Source organism: Calypte anna, chromosome Z (genome assembly GCF_003957555.1).
Source record: "Calypte anna isolate BGI_N300 chromosome Z, bCalAnn1_v1.p, whole genome shotgun sequence".
Classification (NCBI taxonomy): Eukaryota; Metazoa; Chordata; class Aves; order Apodiformes; family Trochilidae; genus Calypte; species Calypte anna.
Window position 1 is genome coordinate 12,677,025 of NC_044274.1, and position 22,996 is coordinate 12,700,020.

A 22,996-nucleotide genomic window follows, 5' to 3' on the forward strand; every position below is an offset into this window, starting at 1 on the left:
AAAGCTTAGACTGATAACTTTTCATTAAATGAAAAGATAGAAGAATGTGACTCTGTTGGAATGCTTTCAACTATACATACTGCTACAGGTTTTAGCTATTTTTCCTGACATTTATGCATTTCATCTCTTTCTTCTATCTGTAATCTGTTTTATTTTAATAGAACTATTTGCGTGAGAAGAAGCTATCTGAGTAAGTCAATGTTTCCAGGATTGGCTCCTAACTGCTTTTAGTATGGTTATCAACACTGGCCATCTGTGTTTTTTCATTTTAATTCCATAAATGAATGCTTGCCCTTCGAGAATTTCAAGGACCAGGAAGTAGTAATAAACCTCTCCTGCAGCTCCAGACAGAATATTCCAACAACTATTAGTTGATGGAATATGCAGTAAAAATAATTCTTTTTGACAGTATAATTTATAAGTGTAATTCCCTCTTGCTAACAAGTATTAAAATATTTCTGTGCAAAGATGTGGCTGGCTTAGCTGTGTGCTTAACCACTTTTGAGCTGGTCTCTCATCATGCAACCTAACTCAATGAGCAAGTACATAGTCAGATAAATTGCTCTGTAGTAATAGTACATCCTGATTTTGTATTAATAGGGTTTCCATTTAATTTTGCTTTGTTTTAGAGACTAGAAATTCCAAGCCTGTATTTGTAGTTGGTAAGTAAAGAGAATTAAAAACCCCCAACCAATGAAAACAAGCAGTCCAATCTGCCATCTACACTGGGATGGCTGGAATGCTGGTAAAGGATACAGTCATGATCTTGTGACTCAGCACTTACTCAGCTTTTCTTAACTCTCCTATAAATAGTTTTAATAATGAGATAATGCCAAAGGATTCAAACTCTATGTGGTTTAATGTCACTGGAGCGGTAAACATATAAATGAAAGCAGGGCTGTCTCCAGGACCAGAATCCACTTAATATTAGCTAAAGGAAAGAACAGAGCATACGGATAGGTTCTTACTTACACTAAAGCAAGTACAGCAGCAAAAATGTACTTCGATCCATTTTAAAGGGACTTTACATGCAACAGACAACACAGATTTGCCTTTGTCCTGTCCTTTGGGCCAGGTTAAGTTGATTTTTTGTAAAAAACTGTAAAAGATATGACAATCTATTGTATTAGATTAAGTTGGCACATTATTAAGATTTTTAATTTTTCATTCAGCTGTTAAGTAATAAACATTCACACGAAATAAAATAAAAAAAAGTTTATGCTAATAAATGCAATTTCCATGTACATACAGCATGAAGCCTGCAAAGCAGAACTCTGTACAAATGTTCTTAAGTGGAGACTAAGAACAAACTGACAGTTAATTGAAGGTAAGAGACCATTCTCTAACCATCTGGGAGATGAAAAAGTAGAAAAGAACAAACAAACAAAAAAAAACCCATCAGGAGCATTAGCTTGTATAATTTTTCTTACTCATTTGAATTATTAACTGTAATATAGTTAAGGATTTTTTTAAGAAAATCATAGATATAGAATCACAGAATAGTTAGGGTTGGAAGGGAACTTAAAGAATATCATGATCTAACTCCCCTGCACAGGCAGGGACACCTCCCACTACACCAGGCTGCACAAAGCCTCATCCACCCTGGCCTTGAACACTTCCAGGAAAGCGATGTCAACAACCTCCCTAGGCAACCTATTCCAGTATTTTACTACCCTCGTGGTCAAGAATTTTTTCCTAATATCTAGCCTAATCTACCCTCTTTCAGTTTAAAACCATTACTCCTCATGTCGTTACTACTCTCTCTGGTGAAAAGCCCCACCTCAGCTTTCCTGCAGGACCTGTTCATGTACTGGAAGGCTGCTGTTTAGGTCTCCCTGGAGCCTTCTCTTCTCCAGATTGAATAATCCCATCTCTCCCAGCCTGTCTCCATAGCAGAGGTGCTCCAGCCCTTTGATCATCTTTGTGGCCCTTCCCTGGACCCTCTCCAACAGGTCTGTATCTTTCCTGTGCTGGGGCCTCCAAAGCTGTACGCAGTATTCCAGGTGCAACTTCTGGCTTCGCTGTCAGCTGCAAAGTCCCAGAGTTCCCCCCATTCCTAGCGGTCAGGCACAGTGAGCACTGACCTCAGAGCACCCAGCAGAACTAACCACATCCAAACACAACATTTAACCTTCACACTGAGCCCAGCATAGCCCCGAAGCCCCAGCACAGCCACCTCTGCAGACACTGAGAGGGAAGATCACTGGGATTTCTACAGTCAGATTTATACCTCAGCCCTGGGGATATTTAAGTTTATCAGTCAGAAACCTGGGTGTTTTTGCAGGAAACCAGAAGGAGGGGAATGCCCATCACAGATGTGCAGGCAGAGGGCATTCTCCAGCTTTCTTCACGGAAACCCTGTCCACCCCCTGGCACAGGGCACCCCCAGCCCAGCCCTTACTTATTAATGAACTTAATTACAAATTAAACTATTAGCTCAATTTACTCCTTTTTTTGAGGAAGGACACATTCTTTACTAAGCTATTCCTAATGGACAAATACTTTTTTGGATACTGGTAGTACAAGGCAATCCATGTTAGTTCCTAGATTAAACTCTGCTAAATAGAGATGGAAATCTCAGTCCACCGTGAACTGAAACCTGAAGACCTATTGGCAGGGCACAGATTCAGTTTAATTTGATACAGCTTTCATACACTGATACATATCATGCAATACTACCTTCTGGCAAGCAGAGAGGGGATTTGGACAGGAATTTGCTATTGTGTAGCAACATAAAGGGTCTGTCCTGGTTCCTACATCAAGTTAGAGTAAACAAATTTAAAGCCAGAAAACTTTTACTGCATCTAGATTAGCATTTTGGTTTGATGTGTCTTGAAAATTATTCTCCCATCATGCTGGTTTTACTAGCAGAGCAACTCTGGTGCATAGGAATTAGATTCAGAGAAAGTTCTGTCCCAGATGCCCATTAAACATGTTTTGACTTCTTAGGGGTGAGGGGGAGAGTTGCCAGGGGTCTCAGGGAGGAGTATTTGGGTCTAAGTCAATGATTTGCATCTTGGATATGTCTGAGATGCTTTGCTGAGGTGACAGGATTGGATGTTGTCTGAAGGAAAAACTCCCAACTCACATAGTGGAAGTATGAAGGAGGGCCTAAGCTTCTAATGGCTTCCTAAAGCATAAATGACATTACTAAAGCCAGTACAAGCAGTCATTGTTACAGCTTGGAAGCTGAGACCTTCTTTCTTTCACTGAGACCTTCTATACATTTGTATAATATTGATTCCTCACTGACGAAAAAGATCTGATTTGATATTTGGTATTTTCTGAAGGAGAGCAGGCGGGATGTCAGGTTCCTGGAACTGACAGAAGTCTTGTGAAGGAATGATGATGAGAAAGAGAGCTAAAGTTCAAAAGCTGCAAGAAAGCTCTCTCAAAAAATAAAACCAAAAGTTAAATTCAAAGCCAAGACTGCTATTCCCAAGGGAATTTCTTTCCCCATGAATTACATTAGTAAAGACTCACAAAGCAAATTGACCTGCTTGCTTTATTCAGTAGTTCTGCAACCAAATCTCTTAGAGCACAGAATATCTTGAAGGATGAAGTCAGTTCTAGAGATGGTATCCTTTATGAGTCGGAATCTCATTGCAACCAGCTACCATCTCATTGTGACCTTTGAAGAACACATCTGCCATATGAAACTGTGAATGTGACTGCAATTTCATCCTGCATAGTCCTTCATCTATCAACTGGACTTACAACATCCAGAGAAGCAGAGGAAAACAAATGCAAGATTCTAGAATACAAACCAAGGCTAAAGTTAAGAGTGATTTAATGTAAGCCATGTGTTTTGAAATTAATTGAAACTTGTTGGAGATTTAATGAGACAAAAGCAGGAATTGAAATTTGTTCCAAAAGTCAGAATAAGAAAGAGAAAACTGTTGCACAGCAGGAATTAAATTCTAGATAGAGAAGAGATGGGCCAAATTAATGATAGAATATCCAAATGCAAAGTTTTTAGCATCTTCATTTAAAATATCTACAACTAATAAGTTGAATATACTATTTAGCTGAATATACTATTTATACTGGTTCTGTTTAGAAGGCTGTCCTATGAGATAGCTTCAAAGAGAAAATTATGCTGTTGTGGAGTTTCAAAGGCAAAATTTGGCTCATGTGTAAAAGGGGGAAGTTGACAGTCTTTTTTGAGAAAGTGACAAGAGCATGGTTTTCAAGACATTCTGAGAGCCTTCATACGCACAAATGTTCACAAGACCCTTTCTTTGAATTCTCTAAACAAAAAGCTTTTGGTTTCATGAATAGTGGCAGAAACAATGCTGAAAAAAGCAATAAAAATATTTTAAGGTACTAAATATTTTCTTCATTCCAACAAGCACCAACTAACTAATGTTCAAGGAAAAATAAAATGTTTGCAGTATCCACTGTCTCCATTCTTCAATACTCAATTGCAGCTACACTTTTGTCATTCACCCACTTAAAAATTGTATTGACAACATCTTTACTTCTAATAAGCATGCATTGTTTATTCACAAAACAGATCTGTGTTCTAAAACTGCAAAGTAAAATAAAATAGAAGCAAGTACCCAAGTAAACAATTTTATCTTAATTACTGTCTTTGCTTTATTATTGTACTTTATTATAAATGATCCCTTTCCTTCCAGTAACAACTTCAACCTGAGTATATTTCCTTGGCTTTTATTTTTAAATGCACTTAGAAGTTGATTAATAAAGTGTATCCATATTGCCCAGTAGTTGTGTTCTTCCTCCCAGGGCAACAGAAGGAAATAACTAGCAACTGACTAGAAACAAATATTCTTTTTTTTTTTAATTTTATTTTTATTTTATTTATTTTATTTATTTTATTTAATATTGTTTATTCACTCTGAAAGCTAAAGGAAATGGAAGCAGCACCAGACTGTCAGCTGGCCTCTTCCTGTCATGGCCTGCAAAAACAGACCAGGGCAAAACCTAACAGATTCCAGAATCAGGCTCTGTATTTCCTTAGAGGTCAGTACCACCGGACCACTTTCTAAGATCACATCTATCTGCATAAGCTGTCAGTCTGGCAAAAAAGATATTCCATACTCATGTCTTGGGCAGCAGTCCAACTCAGAAGCAGTTTGAAACTGAAATAACAGATATGAATAATTGGAATCTGTACATTCTGTTTATTGAAAGACAACAGTAAGATACTCCAAGTTATTGATGATCCCAAATAGAATTTGGAGATAACACGCTTCATTCTAGGAACTCCGCATGCTATCAGTTATAGTAGTCCATGGTTTCATTTTCCATTGGATATGTGCATGTCTAGGCACCTAGGCACCAAACCATTGTTTTTCTTAGATCTGAGCACATTGGCATAAGATCAGCACAGCCACCACATGGTGTTTACACTGATGTCCATCTGCATGGGTATCTCTTGTATTCCACTATCCCTTGGTCTGGCTAATGCACTCTGGAAAGGCTCCTACTGGCCCCCTACCAGAAGCATGACCATTCATTTTGTTGAGTCCTATTGCCTTTTTCAGCTCCTAAATTCTCACCAACTCTGAAGAAAATTATTACTGCTTGAGAGTCTTCACTCACAGATGCAGGCTCTTTAAGTTAGAGAACAAAGTGGTTCACACACCATGTCCTGGAGACAAATCCCTTCACTGGTCCTTACCAGACAGAGTTGACTTAGTGGGACAGTGTTGGTGATAGCCAGCTGTACCTGTCTGACCCAGCTCTCTACCCTGAAGGGGAATAGAGGCAGAGAAGCAAGTCCCAGCAGTTCCTAGAAAATAAAAGCTGATGGTATGGTTAATGTAATTAGAAAGAAGCATACAGGTTTGATGTAAGCAAACACTGGGACTTCAGCTGCATGTGTTTCTCTGGAAGAGAAGGGTGAGATTTCACCAACATATGAATCCCCTACTGGTCATGAAAGTTAGAAGAGTGTGTGGGAGGAAGAAGAGGAGAATCATTCTGCTGCTGACATAACACTCACACAGGACCTTTTGACATAACACTCACACACGATGATGTGATTCTGTGAATCATTCCACAGCAGCAAAATTATTTCTTCCCTCAAGGCCATAGGAACCTGCTAAACAGATGCATTGAGGCTACTTTAGCAGAAGGCAATGAGATGTCTGAGACTGAACATTCCAGCAAAAGAGCAAGTGCACAGTGTAAACTTCTGACAATGGAGGACATTTCAGCCATAGCATTGTACAGATGCCATATATTCAATGTGGAAAAAAATTCTACTAGAAAATAAAATAATCGCTTTAAAGAAATCACTTCAGAAAGGTATAAATGATTACTCTTGAGTGCAATGAATTTATGATGGTCCACACATCTGGAGAAAAGTGCTTTGGCTTTTTTAACCTTGATAATGCCAAGCCCAGGTCTCATGACTTCATGAAACTTTACTCTTGGGTCTATATTTATAGTCTTCTATGTACAATTGCATTTCTCTGTGATGTTTTGGTTGGTCAGTATCTTTAAGAATAGGTACAGAATATCAAAGATTTACTTTCACTCCTCTGTTTGCAGCATATTTAGTGGTAATTAGGAGATTCATTTGTGGAAGTCCTTATGCAAGCCTCTCTGCCCAAGAAGGATTACCTAAGATTAAATCTGTAAAGATTTATATCCTTGTGCAAAGTGTAGCAATCTCCAAGATTTGTAAAAGATCACATCACTAAATCACATCACACTCTTAACCTTGGATTCCATGACACTTTCTAGTTATATTTTTCTCTTGTCCAGGATAAATGCAATTGCCATCTCTGAGAAGTAAGGGTTTGATGATCATTTCCACTGCTAGGCAGCTTTGCATGCAAATATGAATCAGACCCAAATGATTGCTCAGTATGATTATAGTGGCAGAGGGGAGGAAAATATTGCTTTTTTTTTTTTTTTTTTTTTTTTAACAAGTTTGATTTATACATACAAAAGAAAGATCCTAAAGCTTCAAAATAAATGAAAACACACAGAAGAAAAAAATATGGTCTGAAAGTCTTTGTACCAGAAGCATTTTTAAAAATGAAACAGATGACTGACAGTGAGATCTGGTCCTTCTGGAGATGTAAGGAAACTTCTTTTTCAAAAGCTGGAAGAGTGACAACAAAGATAGAATGCTTATGGGATTTTGCACCTCCACAACAAAATCAGCAACTGAAATTGTGTCATGAAAATACAGCATGGGACAGAACTGAAGTTTCAGCTTGCAAATGCCAAATACTTTAAGAAATCTTGTAAGGAGCACAGACAAAAAAAATAATCAGTTTGAAATGCCATTTGCAAGGTGCCCGGTTTCACTGTAATGCACATAATCAGATAAATATGCAGGAATGTGGGTTTCTTTGGTGTGAATGTGAAGAGGAAACTGATTTACAAATTCTGAATGGAATAGAAACCTTAGAGCAAGAGTGCAGACAAAGCAACTCCTTGAATGATGTAGGGCAAATATGGTATGTAACTGCCTATTCCTGTCGAACTGCTCTGACTTTTGTGCTATTACAACATTATCAAGGTGCTCTCCAATGTAATTGAATATGAGGGATTTTACTGCTGTGATCCTCTGGTATGATCTTGTTGGTTTTGGTAGACTGGCCTTTCAGGACTTTCAGCAGTGTGCCTCCAAAGAGCCTCCATATTTACTGAGGAGTGGAAGTCAGGTCCCCACAAGGTGTACTCTGCCTGGCCTCTGATGGCTCCACACAGAAGAAACAGTCAGGCTTCTGCGAAGCCTCAAGATTGCAGGGAAGCCTATGGATTCTGCAGAGGTTGGGAAGAAAGGGGTTTTCTCATGAGCAATCTTGAGCCCCAGGTGTATCTGTGGGGCCAGAGAGAAAATTGTCCTCTTGCTTGAAGAAAAATGGGGATAAGTTCAGCAAGCTGAAATGCACAAAATTCCCATGGCCCCATGCAGGAGCAGCTGTGAAGGTGAGAATGAAGCACTCTTGTTAAAAAAACAGAAGTAGAGAATGCTACACAAAAACAGTGCATATTTAGAGACCTGAAACACACCTTGTTGATTCTGAGATAGCTTTCAAAAAAAGATTTGTTCTTTACCTCCAAAGGTCTCGTTGCCAATTTGGACAGTTGCCTTTCTGTTTACTGAACCTTTATACATGAAGAAAGTAAGCACTTCTTCCTTTTTAAATTATTCACATCACCATTTCAGGGATGATCTCTTTGTGTAAGGAGTGTGTAATCCTCTTCTGTTATCTCCATGGATTAGTGCTTTTAAAAATAATTTAAGAGTGAAACATGTTACAGAATAATTCTAAGGATGAGTCTCTGTGGAAAAGCTGCATTAGATCATTAAGCTCACTGCCTTGGAGAACCAAGCCCGCAGGAAAGATGTATAAGATAAAGATATTTTACAGTGGGTGTTATTGAAAAGGCCAAGAAATTATTTTTCTCCTAGTTATAATAATGTGAGAAAGTGAAAGTAATAAAGAAGAGGATATTTTACTCTTTGTAGTTAAGGATTGCATTAATTCATTTTATATATACCAGTGGCTACAAACTAATATGAAAAATATATCCAGAGGCAGAAAATGTCCTTCCTTTTGCAGGGAGAGAAGAGTAAGCTACATTTCTAGGGGAATGTTCTCTTTCCTAGCTGGAACTGATCCATTCAGTCCCACCTAGCTAAGGCTGCTTTTTAAGGCACAGTCCCCAGGATCCAACTGATCTCTGCTGCAAACCCCCCTGAAGGATTTAGCAATAGTGACACATTACAGCCTGGCCTCCTCCACCTGCTCCTATAGCAGAGGAGGAACCTTCAGATTTATGGGGCCCACTGGAGGGCTGCCCAGCCTTGTTGTGTCTATTGTGGCTCTGGCAAAGCATGGCCCTGGGGTCCAGGAAGATTCTCAGGGGCAGAACAACTGAATTTCTCTGGAACTTTTCTAGGAATGTGACCAGAGACTCTGAAGAGGTCAAATAAATATCATGGAGTAGGATTCCATGTAGAAATCAGAATCATCAGGATTGGAAAGGACATTCAAGATCAAGTGCAACCATCAGTCCTACACCACTGTAACCATCTCTCAACACACCACGTTAACCTGTTTTTTAAACACCCCCCAAGGATCACGATGCCACCACCTCCCTGGGCAATGCTTCTCTTCCAATGCTTCAGCACTCCTTTAGTGGAGAAATTTTTCCTAATACACAAAGATATTTGGAAAAGAATAAGAATGTTGTGGTTTGGGCCTAGCCAATAACAAAGGACTATGTGTCTGCTCACTCCCCCACCAACTTCAGGAAGGTGAGGAGGAAATCTACCTAAAGGCTTATGGATCAAGACAGGAACTAGGCGGGTTCAACTCACCAATTATGGTCCTGGGAAAACCAGACCAACTTGGTAAAAAAATCAATTTAATTTATCATTAATTAAATCAAAACAGGGCAAAGAGAAAACAAAAAACAGAGCTTAAATACTTTACCCAACTCCCCTCTTCTTCCCAGACCCAAATTAATTCATTCTTGATATCTCTACCTTCTCCCCACCCAGCAGCACAGGGAGACAGGGAGTGGGGTTTAAGGTCCATTAATCAGATATAATTTTCTGTCATTCCTTCCTCTTCAGGGAGAAGGGGTTCTCATAGTCTTTTGCTTCTCCAACCTGAGGTCCCTCTCATGGGACTGTCCTTCACAAATCCCTCCAATGTGAGTCCCCCCCACAAGGTACCCTCCCCTCAGGAACAGCCTGCTCTAGAGTGGGCTGCCCCACTCATGTGTCATGGCCTGCTTAGAGCACAGTCACCTCCCTTGGCATGAGGTGCAGGTCTACATCCTCCAATAGCCCCAGGTCTACTTCTGCTCCACTGTTGTCCTCCATGGCCTGCAAGTCTACATCTGCTCCACCATCCTCCTCCATAGCCAGCAGGGAGACAGCCTGCCATCTCACCACAGGATGCAGGAGAACCTCTGCTCAGGCACCTTCTTTCCCTCCTCCATCACCAATCTCGCTTTCTCTGCTCTGGCATTGCTCTCACCTCTGGTACTGCTCTGCCCACCTCCTCTCTGTCCTGAGGTCTTATAGCCACTTCCTTTTCTCCTTCTTTTATATGTTGATTGCAGAGGTGCATCCATTGTCACCTACGGCCTCAACATTAGTGAGAGATGGGGATGGACTTTTTGGACATGGCGGAGCTTTCAGCAGTTTCTTACAGGAACCACCCTCGGGGCCCCCTCCCTCAATACCAAAGAAACAGCACTGCATCAATCCAGAACAAATGTATATGTGAAAACCATGAGGAAGAAAGAAAATCGGTGAAACCAGAGGAGATACTCATCAAACAAGTTCAAGTTTCAGTATTTTAGACAGTTCCCTACAACTATTTCTGGATTTTTCCTTCAGCCTTAGAAAGATTACCTGAAAGGAAAAGAACTCCCTACATAAGCTCTGCTCTCTCTCAAGATTTTATATCAAGAGCTCTGTCTGAGAAACTTCAGTTGTGGCTTTTTCCTAACTTTAGTATTTTCCTGTATTGATCTCCTGCACAAACAGCACAGAAATAGTAAAAGAGAAAAATTCCTATCCAGTTTTCTGGAACATACCATATTGTTAAGAGGCTAAAAATTATTGAAAAAAAGAAAGTGCTCTGGTGGGAGCAGATATAAACCACACTTTTTTTTTACTCTCTCACTTCTTACCACAGAGATTCCTGCATTTATGAGGGACATCTGTCATTATAAGCATTAACAGGCTGAGAACAAAATCATGTCTCAAAATCTAAAACCAAACTTTCTATAAATTGTCCTTCATCAAAAAAATACACAACAGCTAATGAAAACCAAACTACATTCAGATTGGAAATAACCAGACCAGAACACGTTCAGTGAGGAAGAGAACATGTGGCACTCACAGCTCACAGAACAGGTTTAAGCTGCATGAGAGATTTCAGGGAAGTGATCAGCCAGGTCAGAAACCTGATTTCCTTTGTAAATAATCACTAAGTGGAGATGTGACCACAGTGTCATATACTGCAGAAGGTAATAGCCAGAAGCAGCAAAAAAAATTAGTAACTGGCCAGAAGCCATGGAAAAAAATTAACAGTGCCAAGTTGCTAATTAGTAGATGATATCAAGACAGTGAATTAGTGTGATAAAGTGTGATTAAAGATATCTTTAAGCCACTTCCAGGACTCTCCCTTTTGGAGAAGTAGCTGGAACGCCTGGGTGATTTCATCAGATCCTCACCAGGGGCAGTAATTGAAAGTTAAAACTGTTTGGCCCCCCTCCGAGCTCTGCCTTGAGACTGAACAGAAGAGAGATATTCTCTTACCATCCTTACCTCATACTTGTTGTACAAAAGAATGGAGTGACATGTGAAGAGTTTCACATTGTCAACATGCTAGTACTTAGATTTTGAGAGAAGCTGCTTTGTGTAGGACATACTCCACATGCTGCCTTTTGCGGATTAGATTCTCTCTGTCTTACTAACAACTTCTCTAAATTCATGCTGATCATTTAGTAAAATTCTTAAAGTGTTCTTCTCACCCTGTAGATAGACAATGGAAGCACAGGTGGAGTCCTGTACAGGGACCTACAGCACACTGAGGGCAAAGTCAGGAACAGAACTGACTCACTCTCCATCTTGTTCTCTGACAGAGAGCCTTTTATCTCAGCCACAATGTACGGGATGAAGAACAAGACTTCTTTGGGACTTAGCAAGTATTGTATTTCCAAGTTCTCAAGAACTGAATATTCGCTAATACTGTAGCCAAAATGTACAGATACAGGAAACTACAGAGCAGGCAGTCTCACCTTCATCCCTGGAAAGGTGATGGTGCAGCTCATTCTAGAGGTTGTCTCTAAGCACAAGGAAGAGAAGAAGGTTATCAGGAGCAGCCAGCACGGATTCACCAAGGGGAAGTCATGTTTGAGTAATAGGATAGCCTTCTGTGATACTGTAACTGAAAGGGTAGATGCAGGGAGAGCAGTGGATGTTGTCTACCTTGACTTTAGCAAGGCTTTTGACACAGTCTCCCATAAAATCCTTGTGAGCAAGATCAGATGACCTGGACAGAGTATATCCTCAGCAAGTTTGCTGATGATATGAAACTGAAAGGATTGGTTGATGCCATGGAAGGCTGGGTGACCATTCAGTGAGATCTGGACAGACTGGAGAGATGAGCAAAGACGAACCTAATGAGGTTCAACAAGAGTGAGTGTAGAGTCCTTAGCCTGGGGAGAAATAAAACCATGCACCAGTACAGATTAGGGGTTGACTTGCTGGAAAGCAGCTCCATGGAGAAGGACGTTGGTGCATTGGTGTGGAATAAGTAACCCATGGGACACCAATGTGCCCTTGTGGCCAAGAAGGCCAATGGCATCCTGGGGTTTTTTAAGAATAGTGTGTCCAGCAGGTTGAGGGAGGTTCTTCCTCCCTTCCACTCTGCCCCAGTGTGACCACATCTGGAGTACTGTGTCCAGTTCTAGGCTCCTCAGTTCAAGAGGGACAGGATATACGAGAGAGCATCCAACAGAGGACTACAAGGATGATGAGGGGACTGGAACATCTGCCTTATGAGGAAAGGCTCAGAGACCTGGGGCTGTGGAGTCTGGAGAAGACTGAGAGGACATCTTCCTAATGTTTATAAATGTCTGAAGGGTGGGTGTCAAGAAGAGGCCAGTATCTTTTCAGTGATGCCCTGTGATAGGACAAGGGGCAACATACATAAACTGGAACACAGGAAGTTCCACCTTAATATGGGGAAAAACTTTCTTGTTATAAGGGTGACAGAACACTGGTACAGGCTGCCAGAGAGGTTGTGGAGTCTCCTTCTCTAGAGACTTTGAAGACCTCTCTGGATGCATTTCTTTGTGACCTGCCCTAGGTGATCCTGGTTTGGCAGGAGGGTTGGACTCAATCTTAAGAAGTTCCTTCCAATCCCTAACATTTAAGGATTCTATAATTCTATTTATTATTCTTGTGTCATTATTTGTGACCATCCTATGCAAACATACCCATACCTTGTTTTCAGGATATACTAGCACTGAGAATGGAAATAAAAATTCAACATAGTCAAGCTATTCAAAGTGTAAGAAACTGAACTTACATACTGAATAATTTTCATGCCAATCACACATGACTACACACAGTTTTGCCAGTGTTGGAAGAAGCAGGAAGGAGGCGTTCTAACCATATTGAACACGTGTATTCAGCTTTTTAAGATAACTTGAATTAAAAATGATTCCATGATAATTCTAACAGGTCAGTTAGCTCCTGAGCTAACAGTTTAGTCCCTGGTTTTATTGTTTTTGTACAAGTTCAATTCTCAGCATTAACTATATTAGATTAACACTGTTTTATGTGTTTTTTGTAACAAAAAAGAAGAAACTGGGAAGAAACTGGGCTGGCATGACTGCTGTTCTCAGAGGTAAAACACATGCAAAAGAAAGTGGCCAAGGTAAGGACCACAGATTAGCAAAAGAAGTATGCTTCTGGTGAAAATCAAGTGTGTTTGTTTAATAACAATACTTGCCACTATTACAATAATGACCTAAAGTTTTGAAGTGATCATTTCCTCTTTGTACCGTTTGCCACTTTAGAAGGTGTGGATATGGTTGAGAGCTGAGCAGATAAGAGCAATCTCAGAGATCAAAGGAGTCCTTCTCAGGTGGTGAGTGGAGCAGGACTTGATGAGAAGATGGCTAACAACTCTGGCAGCATTCCCATAGTTGAAGGGTAGGCAGAGACTCACCAACTCACTTGCCAGAACAATTTGTAGACAAAGTGCACCAATTTCCTTGCACAGGTGAAGGCAACTGTGATCTTTCTGGTGAGATAGTGAAGTGGTTTGCCATCAGCTTGCTGGAAGGCTCAAAAAAAGGACACTCTATAGGTTCAGCTTCTAGTACGGGCATTTGGCCTACGCAGACAGGAGGCTTCTGGAGCACATCCAGTGGAGTACCTTGGGGCAGCTATAAAAGTCCAGTTGAGGTTTCCTAACCTCTACGTTTCTGTGTAACCAACTACTACACTAGTCATTAATTTGGAGTGTTAAACAAGAAGTGCCCCGCTTTGATTTCTTCTGAAGCAGTCCTTCCTTCCTAGGTGGTCTGAGAAAGGAAACTGGACACCTGGGCAATCTTTGGAGGGAACTCGGGGTGTGTCCAGAGGAGGGCCACAATGATGAGGAAAGAGCTGGAGCACCTCTTCTATGAAGACAGGCTGAGGGCTGGGGTTATTCAGCCTGGAGAAGGCTCCAGGACTACTGTAAGGTCTCTACAAGGGGGAGAAGGGGCTAATGGAAAGCTAGAGAGGGACTGCTGACAAGGACATGTACTTGTAGGAGAAGGAGTAAGAGCTTTAAATTGGTAGATGGTAGGTTTAGATTGGATATTAGGGAAAAATTCTTACATGTGAGGATGGAGAGACATTGACACAGGTTGCTCAGGGAAACTGTGAATTCCCTATCCCTGGAAGTGTTCAAACCCAGGTTGGATGGGGCTTCAAGCAACCTGGTCTAGTGGGAGGTTTCATGCCCAACCCCCAGGTGGGTTGGAACGAGATGCTCTTCGAGGTCCCGTCCTACCCAAACCATTCGGCGATTCTACAACTGCTCCCGTGCAGCGAAGCATCTGCGCTCCCTGCAGAAGTCGATGTCATTTTTTTTTTGCCCCTTCTCACCGTTTCTCTCGAGGACACCAGGAGGCCTACAGAGGCAGCAGTCACTCGACACCCACCTCCCCACACACCCTTCCACACGCTCCTCCCGCACAGGAGGAACCGATTTATGAGAGTGTGCCTGAGAGTAGGGGGGGGAGTAGCTCCTTCAGCCCCCTCCCTCTTCCAGCCCCTCCCCTTCCTTAGGGCTGGTGAGAGGGGACGGGAAGGGGGGAGACGGAAGGGGGAGAAGTGGGGGCCGGAGCCTCGCACAGTCACGTGGCCTCTGGGTGATGTCACGCCCCCCCGCAACCCCCACCCCTCCTCGCCCTTCCCGCCCTATCCGCGCCAAGCGGCCGAGTGTCCCGGTGCGCGCGCTCCGCCCCTTCATCCAGCGGCGGGGATCGGCTCGGTGCACGGAGACGGAGGCGGCGGCGGGCGGGAAGTGGTGGTGGTGGTGGTGGCTGCAGCGGCGGAACGCGGCTCTTTTATGAGGTGAGCGGGGCTGACGCATGGGGCCGTGGGGTGGGCGGGTTGCGTGCGCGCCGGCACGGCGGCGGGCTGCTCTGAATAAGGGCTTTGTGTGCGGCGCTCACCTGCCCCTCTGCCGCCCAGCGTGGGGGGTTGTTGCCGCCGTTGCCTGACGGCGCTTTCCCGGTGGAGCCTGAGGTGAGATACTATCTGCGCGGAGCGACAAGGCGGGGGGGGGGGAAGGAAGAAGGAAACTTCTCCCTTCACTTACCCCGTCGCTGACAGAGAGCCCCGTTTCCCCGGTGTGGGAGAGTGTGCTGGGGAGGTGAGGGGTGTCTGGGCACCCCGTGACCCTCTGCTGCCTGTCTATTTATTTACTTTATTGATAGTCTTATCGTTTTCCCCTCTCCCCTCTGTGCGTGGCGGGGAGTGACATCTGCCTGCCTCGGTGAGCGGCGGCACCTCGGCGCCGGTTCACCCCCCGGTCCAGCCCGGCTCACCCGTCGGTGGATCTCCGCGGGTCCCTCAGCCCTGAGCGGAGCCGCGGGAACCGCCCGGTCCCTTACGGCACGGGCCCGCCTGAGCTCTGCGGCGCTCCTCACCCCCTCTCTTGGGATGCCCTGGAAGAAGTCAGACTCGCCTCCGGGGGGACACCTCTGGTTGTCTCTCTCCGGTAAAAGAAGTGGTCCCGGAGGCGGCCTTGTCTCAGTTCCTATGAGGATCGGTTTCTCTCTGGAGTTTTAGGGCGAAGGTGGGGGTTGGCTCTCCCGGGGGACAGCAGCCGGGCCGGGTGCCGTGGGGTCTTCCCCGCAGAGCTGCCGGGCGCGTCTCCTCCTGCGTCTGCGCCTTCCCCTGGGAGGGGAGTTGGAACAGCAAGGCTTTCTGTAGCTTTTGGAGAGAAAATGAAGTAGTCTGCTTTAGGAATAGGATCCAGTTTGTCCAGAAACCCGTGCTTGTAACTTCTAAGAGAGCACGCCAAAGATTTTGGTTTCTCTTGCAGTTTTTGGCAGCACAAGCCTTCCGCAGTTTGCCGCTGCCACTTGTGACATTCTTAAGTTTCCCTCTGTGAAAAGACCAGTTAAATTCTGCTCTATCAGCATTGCAGGATCTTTACAAATATTCCCGTTTGTTTCTATAGTGACTGAGAGCGTGCTTATTAAAGAACTGATGTAAAACACTTGTAGGCTTAGAGACGAGACTGCTATTTTGGTAGAAGCTGTAGTCTTTGCTTTTTATTTTTTTTTTTAATTTTTTTCTTTATCACTGCGAGTTGCAGCTTAGTGTGTGTTTAAAGAAGAATCAAATGATGGAAAACACATCACTAGAAAAGCCCTCTGAGGTAACTAGGAGTAAATTAATTTAGTAAATACCTGTCAGTGGCCTCTTGTCTTGGGACGCTCCTGGAAGGCTGTCAATGAGATTTTGTTTACTAATAGAATTGCATAATAGCCACACAAACCAGAGAAAATGAGCATTTGAGTAGAATGAAACTGATGTGAGGTCAGCATTCTCTTGAGCTGAAGCCAAGCTAAGTGTCAGTAAGTCACTATGAAATAGCAGACATCTGTCCATCCAGTCTTCAAATGTATCAGCCCTGTGCTATTCTCTTCCCTTTTCTAGGACTGTTAGCATCTGCTAGCAAAGCAGTAAAATGCAGCCTCCTCCCCTTTTCGTCACCTGAGTCAAGACATGGCTGACATTAAGTGTGGAGAAGAGTCTAGGCAGGAAGCTACTGGTCTCATGAAATGGCTTAAGCATTTCACAAGAAGAATTCACTGATCTACCTCATCTATTTTTATTCTTTTTGTATGCTCTCCACAATGTTACTTTTCTTCTCACACTCTTTGATAAGGAAGTTATGCCTCTTTTGAGTAGTGCCTGGAGAAACGTGAAAGATAAGTTCTTGTGTGAGATGTTGACAGTTTCTAAATCCCACTGCAACAATACCTTAATTACATTCCTTTTAAGGGCTGATTGTAGGCTAGTTCTTTTTGCACAGGGATAATGCATGAAATAACTACCAAGAAAAAAAAAGGTAAACTGAGAACAAATCAGTTCAAAGTTTTAGTGCCTTGCTTAGTTGCAGAGGTAGTAGACAACTGAAAATCCCAAGGTGGGAACATAGCAATCTGTGGCATCTTCCAGACTTACAGATTTGAGTAACCAGCTCTTCTGCTGTGTCCATACTTTCCTCATGCCTGAGAAGCCTGTTCCCTTGCCTGCATTCCTTGGAGTTGTTGTCTAGGTACTTGTGAATTGATAAACATGGTAGCTGTGCATTCGAGGTAGCTTGTGGCTTGTCTTCAGAGTTGTCAGTCCGTGCTGCTCCTTACATTTTGAGAGTCATCTAATAATACATTTTTAGAATATAGAGGAAGTAGTGCAAATAAATAACTGTAATTTAGGGAATACATCAGAGCAGAGCTCATCACTGTCACATTGCCAGAGACAAATATGAGTCTAGTGAAGTGTGGAAGCAGCTGAGGATCTTCGCTGTCACGTTGAACTAGCTACCAGTTTAGGTACTTGCTTGAGACTCCTGAGGTGCAAGTAAACAGTGAAAGCATCCTTCCCTTGTGCTGACACCCAGAAGAGAATGGCCAGTAACACCCAGAGGTGATGGTGGTAATTAATATGCTAACTTGATACAGCCTCTGGAGGATATACTCTTATGTAATGGCATTTGCCTAGAAGTGTTGGATCTTGACTCAAGTCCTTCATCTATAGGCAGATCTTGCATTGTAGATGAATGCAGTAGTAATGTCCATATATTTTCTAAAGCTGCCACAGTCATCTTTTGCTTTTGGTTCTAGAAGCCATTGGTGGTATTCAAAATACTGTAAACCAAGATGTGTGGTGTTTTTTCACCTGACTCTCTAAAGTGAACAGCCAAAGAGCCAAGTTTCTTCAGACACTGCAAGAGAACAAGAGTTAGTGTGCTGTTATGTGTATGTAACTTCAGTATTAAACTGTAACCTCAGCATCTGAGGATGTTGCTCATAACAGCATCTGAATTCCTGTACTTTTTTTTGAAGGGTGGAGACACACCCAACTCTTTTTCCAGTTTTGAGTAATGTTTTAAGTGTTACTGCATTTTCATCAGCTAAAATATTTTCCCTAATTGAGAACATGGAAGCTGACTGGAGGAGTTGTATTGTTAGCACAGTCTCTGCGAATATTTCGAGACTGCAGGAATTTTTAGTAGAATACCTTTTCAAGACCTTTCAAAGGGTAAAGGCAGAGTTGGTGAGAGTAGGGCTTGGCAAATATCTTAGGAAATTCAAAATATCAATTTAATTTTCCTAACTCCTGCCCTAATGAGTGACTGTTCTGCCTTTGGATATTTCAGACTATTTATCTATAAGGACACCGATATGTCTTTTATTTGATTTCATGCTGCATCTGAAGATCATCTAGTTGAATGGTTGATACCTAATGTTAGGAAGGGAATAAGTGTAAGCAAGTAGTAGCTGTTGTTATTCATGTGGAATTTGCACTTAAGAACTGGTATTTCACAAGTGGGACTCTGCGTCATTTTTCTTTCTAGTTGTAGCTGGTTGCTTCAGTTCCAGTCTAGCCCTGTTGGATCAAGTGTGGAACATGAAAAAGTCTTCAGGACTGTGGCGTATCTTATATGTGATCAAACCAGAGAATATGGTCTCAAATTTTGGGGGCATGCAAAGGGAGGCCTTTTTAGTTTAAGAGACAAGGAAACTGAACGCAGAGAAAGACAGTGGTATGTCCCAGTTCATGGGGCAAGTCTTGTCTCTTTTGCTCTTCAGTGAGCTTGATGTGTGTTGACAGACACTTCCAGATAAAAGAATGGTGGTAAGAGCAAAATAAAGTTGTATATATTGAGTGACTGACAAACTTGCCTGGATTTTACTTGAGCGAGGATTTTGCCTGGTATGCCGGCAAGTATGCCAAGCAAACAGATTAGGGTGTAATATTTTGATTTTTCTCTAACCTTCACTTGTAATTCACTGTGTCCAAGGGCTGCTTGATGCAAGCTTTCTCCTAGCTATCTATAACTGATATTGAAAACACAAATAACAAACTGGGCAGATCCCCACACTGACAGCCTTGCTTGGGTTTGTACTGGTTGTGTAGCATCCACACAGCCCAGCTGCTTCATCTGAATCCATTAAAAATGAAGCTTAACATTTGCAGATTCTGAATATCAGAAGGAAATGTAGAAGAAAAGTTCATACAAAGCACTTTGGAGGGAGGAGTGATAGCTGTATTTTTGTTAGTGATGTAGTGTCTATGGAGCTTTAACTTTGGGGCTAAAATGCTTAAATTTTTACAGTTCAGCACATCCTTACCAGTGATTTGTGAAGAGAGACAGGAATTGTACTAAGTTACCCAAGGCCCTTACTATCTCTGATGTCTGATTCTGTTTAGAGTGGGATTAGCTGTACATAAATCACTCCCACTATAGAGTAGTGCTTGGGCTTCTTGGTACATTTTTCAGTGTGTTTTCATTAGTAAGTAATGGTAGATTAACCAAGCCAAGATTTATTTGTCTTTATAGGTGACATTAAGTTTAGAAAAATGCTTTTCCATTAGACTCTTCCTATGATGAGAAGGATGGGTTACTCAAGATGGAAAAACTGACCTGTGCTGATATAGAGCGGGGAAATATTCCCATTGCTTTTGATCATATACATGCTTCTCTGCTTTCCCCTGAGAAATAGAACATACGTATCTGTCCAAACAAAGACACTGGGCAATGGTTTAGTGCCTTCAGGTGATCCTGTGGTTTTGGCAGTGCTAAGCAGCAGGTTGGGTTTGGACATGTTCCTCATATTGGATAGCAGGTCAGGAGAGCTCATGTGAAGAGTTTGAATAGTTGGTTGCTGAAAGTGGCAGCAGAAGAGATGCTAGCAGTGTGGATGCCTCTGGCTAGTCTATAGTGTTGGTTGCCACAAAGGCTTATCCTTTTGGATCAGAGTAAGACTTGTGATTTAGAAGGTGATCATCCAGAGAATAAATGCTGATGTTGTACTTTGGGTGGAAGATGATGTTTCTGAGGCCCCTTATTTTCTCCTGTGAGTGGAGGTGTATTCATACAAAGGAGGTATAGTGGCAATGGTATTCTTCCAGACCCTTTTCTCTCTCCCTTTTTGTTTTGTTTTGTTTCCTCCCCTCCCCTCTCTCCCTCCCCCTTTATATTCAAGGTCTTCCTTGGAGTCTCTAGGTCTTTTATTTAACCTCACAAGTTAGGAAAAAAAAAAATCAAATATTTTTGGGAGGGTAAGGGGAAACTAGATGACTTTAATGTACTTTGCTGCAGAAGACCACTGTCTGAGATGAAGGCTTCTCAGAGTGTTTTGAAAGAGGTGAGAGATTGTTGACACCTAAATTAATTAACTTCAGCACTTGTCAGTAAAGCATAGCTGAGATGAGAAAGGTGACTAGATGTTTAGTTTTAGAGCTAATGATTAAAAGCATAGGACCAGTATCAGCTCTTGGGAACCCCTGGAATTAAGCAGTTCTTTACTGCTAACTTGCTGCAGCTACAAGATGACAGCACTCAGTATTTATTACCACATTTGTTCTGAAAGCTGAGAAATGCCACTATTAGTAGAAATGGCTTCTTGTTAGTACCTGTGACTCACTGCAGAAATACTGCTTTGAAGTGGCTTGATTGTCCCTCATGAATTTCTAGTAGTTGTTTCCTATCTTATGAAATAGGAATGTATTACTGGTGCTTCCTTCATCTCCCCTCTGGCAAATGAACAGTCATAAAGCTTTGCTTAATTAGGATACTGACCGATTTTTGCATCAGTTCCAATAATTACGCCCTTTGAGAGGTCACTTCCTCCTTCAACCCGTGCCAGGAAAAGATAGCCCTTGCCATTTCATGGATTTTTTTATCTACAGTGAAGGATTATGGGCATTGTAATGCACAAGCTGTAATCTTAATGTTTGTGTTTGACTATCTATTATGGAGAAAGTACAGATGTGACACTTTAAACTGGGGAATGCCATTTTTGTATGCTTGTGCATGCTTTTTTAATTATGCTGAAGACTTGAGTTTCACATTCAGTGTATAAAAAGCACTTACGCAATAGGTGAAGTATCCTGTGGGAAAAATAAGTTGGTTTCTAACAGAAACAGAGCTCATCTCCCATCTTCCTTCCTCAAGATAGGGAGAAGTAGCATAGGGTAAGGGTGCCTGCAAAACTTGTCAATTAGACTGTATTACAGGTTCCTTATGGAAGAGAGTCCAGCTTTGCAGCTATTCTATGCATCTGCCTACGAGGAGTTGTCATCTCCCCTGTAGTTTTGTAGCTGAGCATTTTATCTTCCATGGGAGCTGTGACAAATATTTTGTTCATGGGAGCCAAAAAAGCTGAGGGAGTGGGAAGGGGAAAGTCATTCTATAGCAGACAATTCTTTGGCAATCTGTATGTGGAGAAGGATTTCTTGTATTCAGTTCCTCATGCAAAGGACTTATTTATGTTTTATTAACTGGCCCAATTAAACTGTTACCTTCTTAGTCAAATGGATTTAACTTTTTAAATCAGAAGTGAAGTCTTGTTAAGTTTTAGATTTGGTGGGATACTGTATGATCTTTCTTAGCTTTTGAATTGCCTTTAAATTGTAGCTTTGGGGGGTTTTTTTCCCTCAGAAGTTTAAAAAATAGTTTGGGGTTTTGTCCTTCATTTTCTTCCTCTTGATTTCTTATTTTGCTGGTATGGTGTGTAGCGAAGGCTAGATAAGTGTATTGGTATTTGTTTTGCCTATAGCCTGGCATTTCTGGTCTCTGCAATGCTCATCATCCTTGGTGTTGCTTGAGAATAATTTAGATTACTGGGCTCTCGCTGATGTTCCAATTCAGGTTAAGACATCTGTTGTGCAATTGAAACACTTTCTCCAAGGTCTAATAGATGTATCAGGAATAAAGTTGAATGTGTCTCTTAGAGTGACCTGAAATAATTCCTTCTTTTTCATTGTTCAAAACCTGATTAAATAAATCTTTTTTTGTGGGTTTTTTTTGTTACTGTTCTACAAATACCCCATTCAGCCCAGAAAAAAAGCTAAGAAAATGTCACTTAAGCCAGGGGATGAAAAGTTTCTGCACTTTTTTTCTCATTGCATTTCTCATTGCATAGAGAATTAAACAAAATGCCACAAGTCCATTCTCCCTGAGATACAAAGCAAGAACTTTGAATGAAACCCCTCTTCGTATACCTGAAAGCTGTCAGGGATCTGATAGGACTTCAAAGTGACTGCTTAATTAGACTTAGCATCATTTAATTAGATATAATGATACTTTAACAGCTTACTGAATTGCCCCATCAGATCACCTACTGAAGGTGTGTGTTGTGTGGGAAATGTGTTTGTGTGTATCTAGTGAGATTTTTATTGTTTGGCTGTTTTGTTTTTTTTTTTAAAGACCTATACTTGTGTTTTTCTTAAATGTCCATCAGATAAATATGGGGTTAAACCAAATGACATATTGACTTAGCACTAAGCACTATTCCTGAATGGTATTAAGTGTTTTATTTTGTGGAAGCATTCTTACACATTCTACCAAGTGTATACTGTGTAGCTGTATTTTAAAACTCAGAGTGATCATGTAGAAACATAACGACTTGCTTCATAATTAAAATATTTTCTTTTACGAAGCAGTTGAATCTCACTTTGCTTATCAAACTGTAATCCACTGTTTCTGAAGAGTGATTTGAAACATTAGTGACCCTGCATGACCTATTTGAATTTATGCTCCAGCCCTCATTTTAGTTATTTATTTATCTGTCTAGATCTGTAATGTTTTTTTCTTCTTTTTTTTTTTCTAGGGTGGAGGGAGGAAGTTTATACAGCTGAACATCCTTTACTTTAAACTGTTCCTTCAGAAGGAATTTGTGTCCCAACTATAGCTTGTAGATGAGAGGGGCTGGCTATTTTAGTGAC

At 41.8% G+C, this 22,996-nt stretch overlaps 1 protein-coding gene across 5 annotated transcripts in view; it reads left to right on the top strand.

Moving 5' to 3' along the window:
- Positions 1-15,007: 15,007 nt before the first annotated feature.
- The window catches only part of RAI14 (retinoic acid induced 14), an 85,214-nt gene continuing 77,225 nt past the window's right edge, over positions 15,008-22,996 (top strand). For 4 of the 5 annotated variants that reach the window (XM_030467713.1, XM_030467715.1, XM_030467717.1 and 1 more), the window contains exon 1: positions 15,008-15,097. The gene's annotated coding sequence lies outside the window, so the exon portion shown is untranslated. Of the gene's footprint in view, positions 15,098-15,201; positions 15,272-22,996 lie in introns of those variants that run through there. The other variant, XM_030467714.1, reaches the window with a different exon arrangement.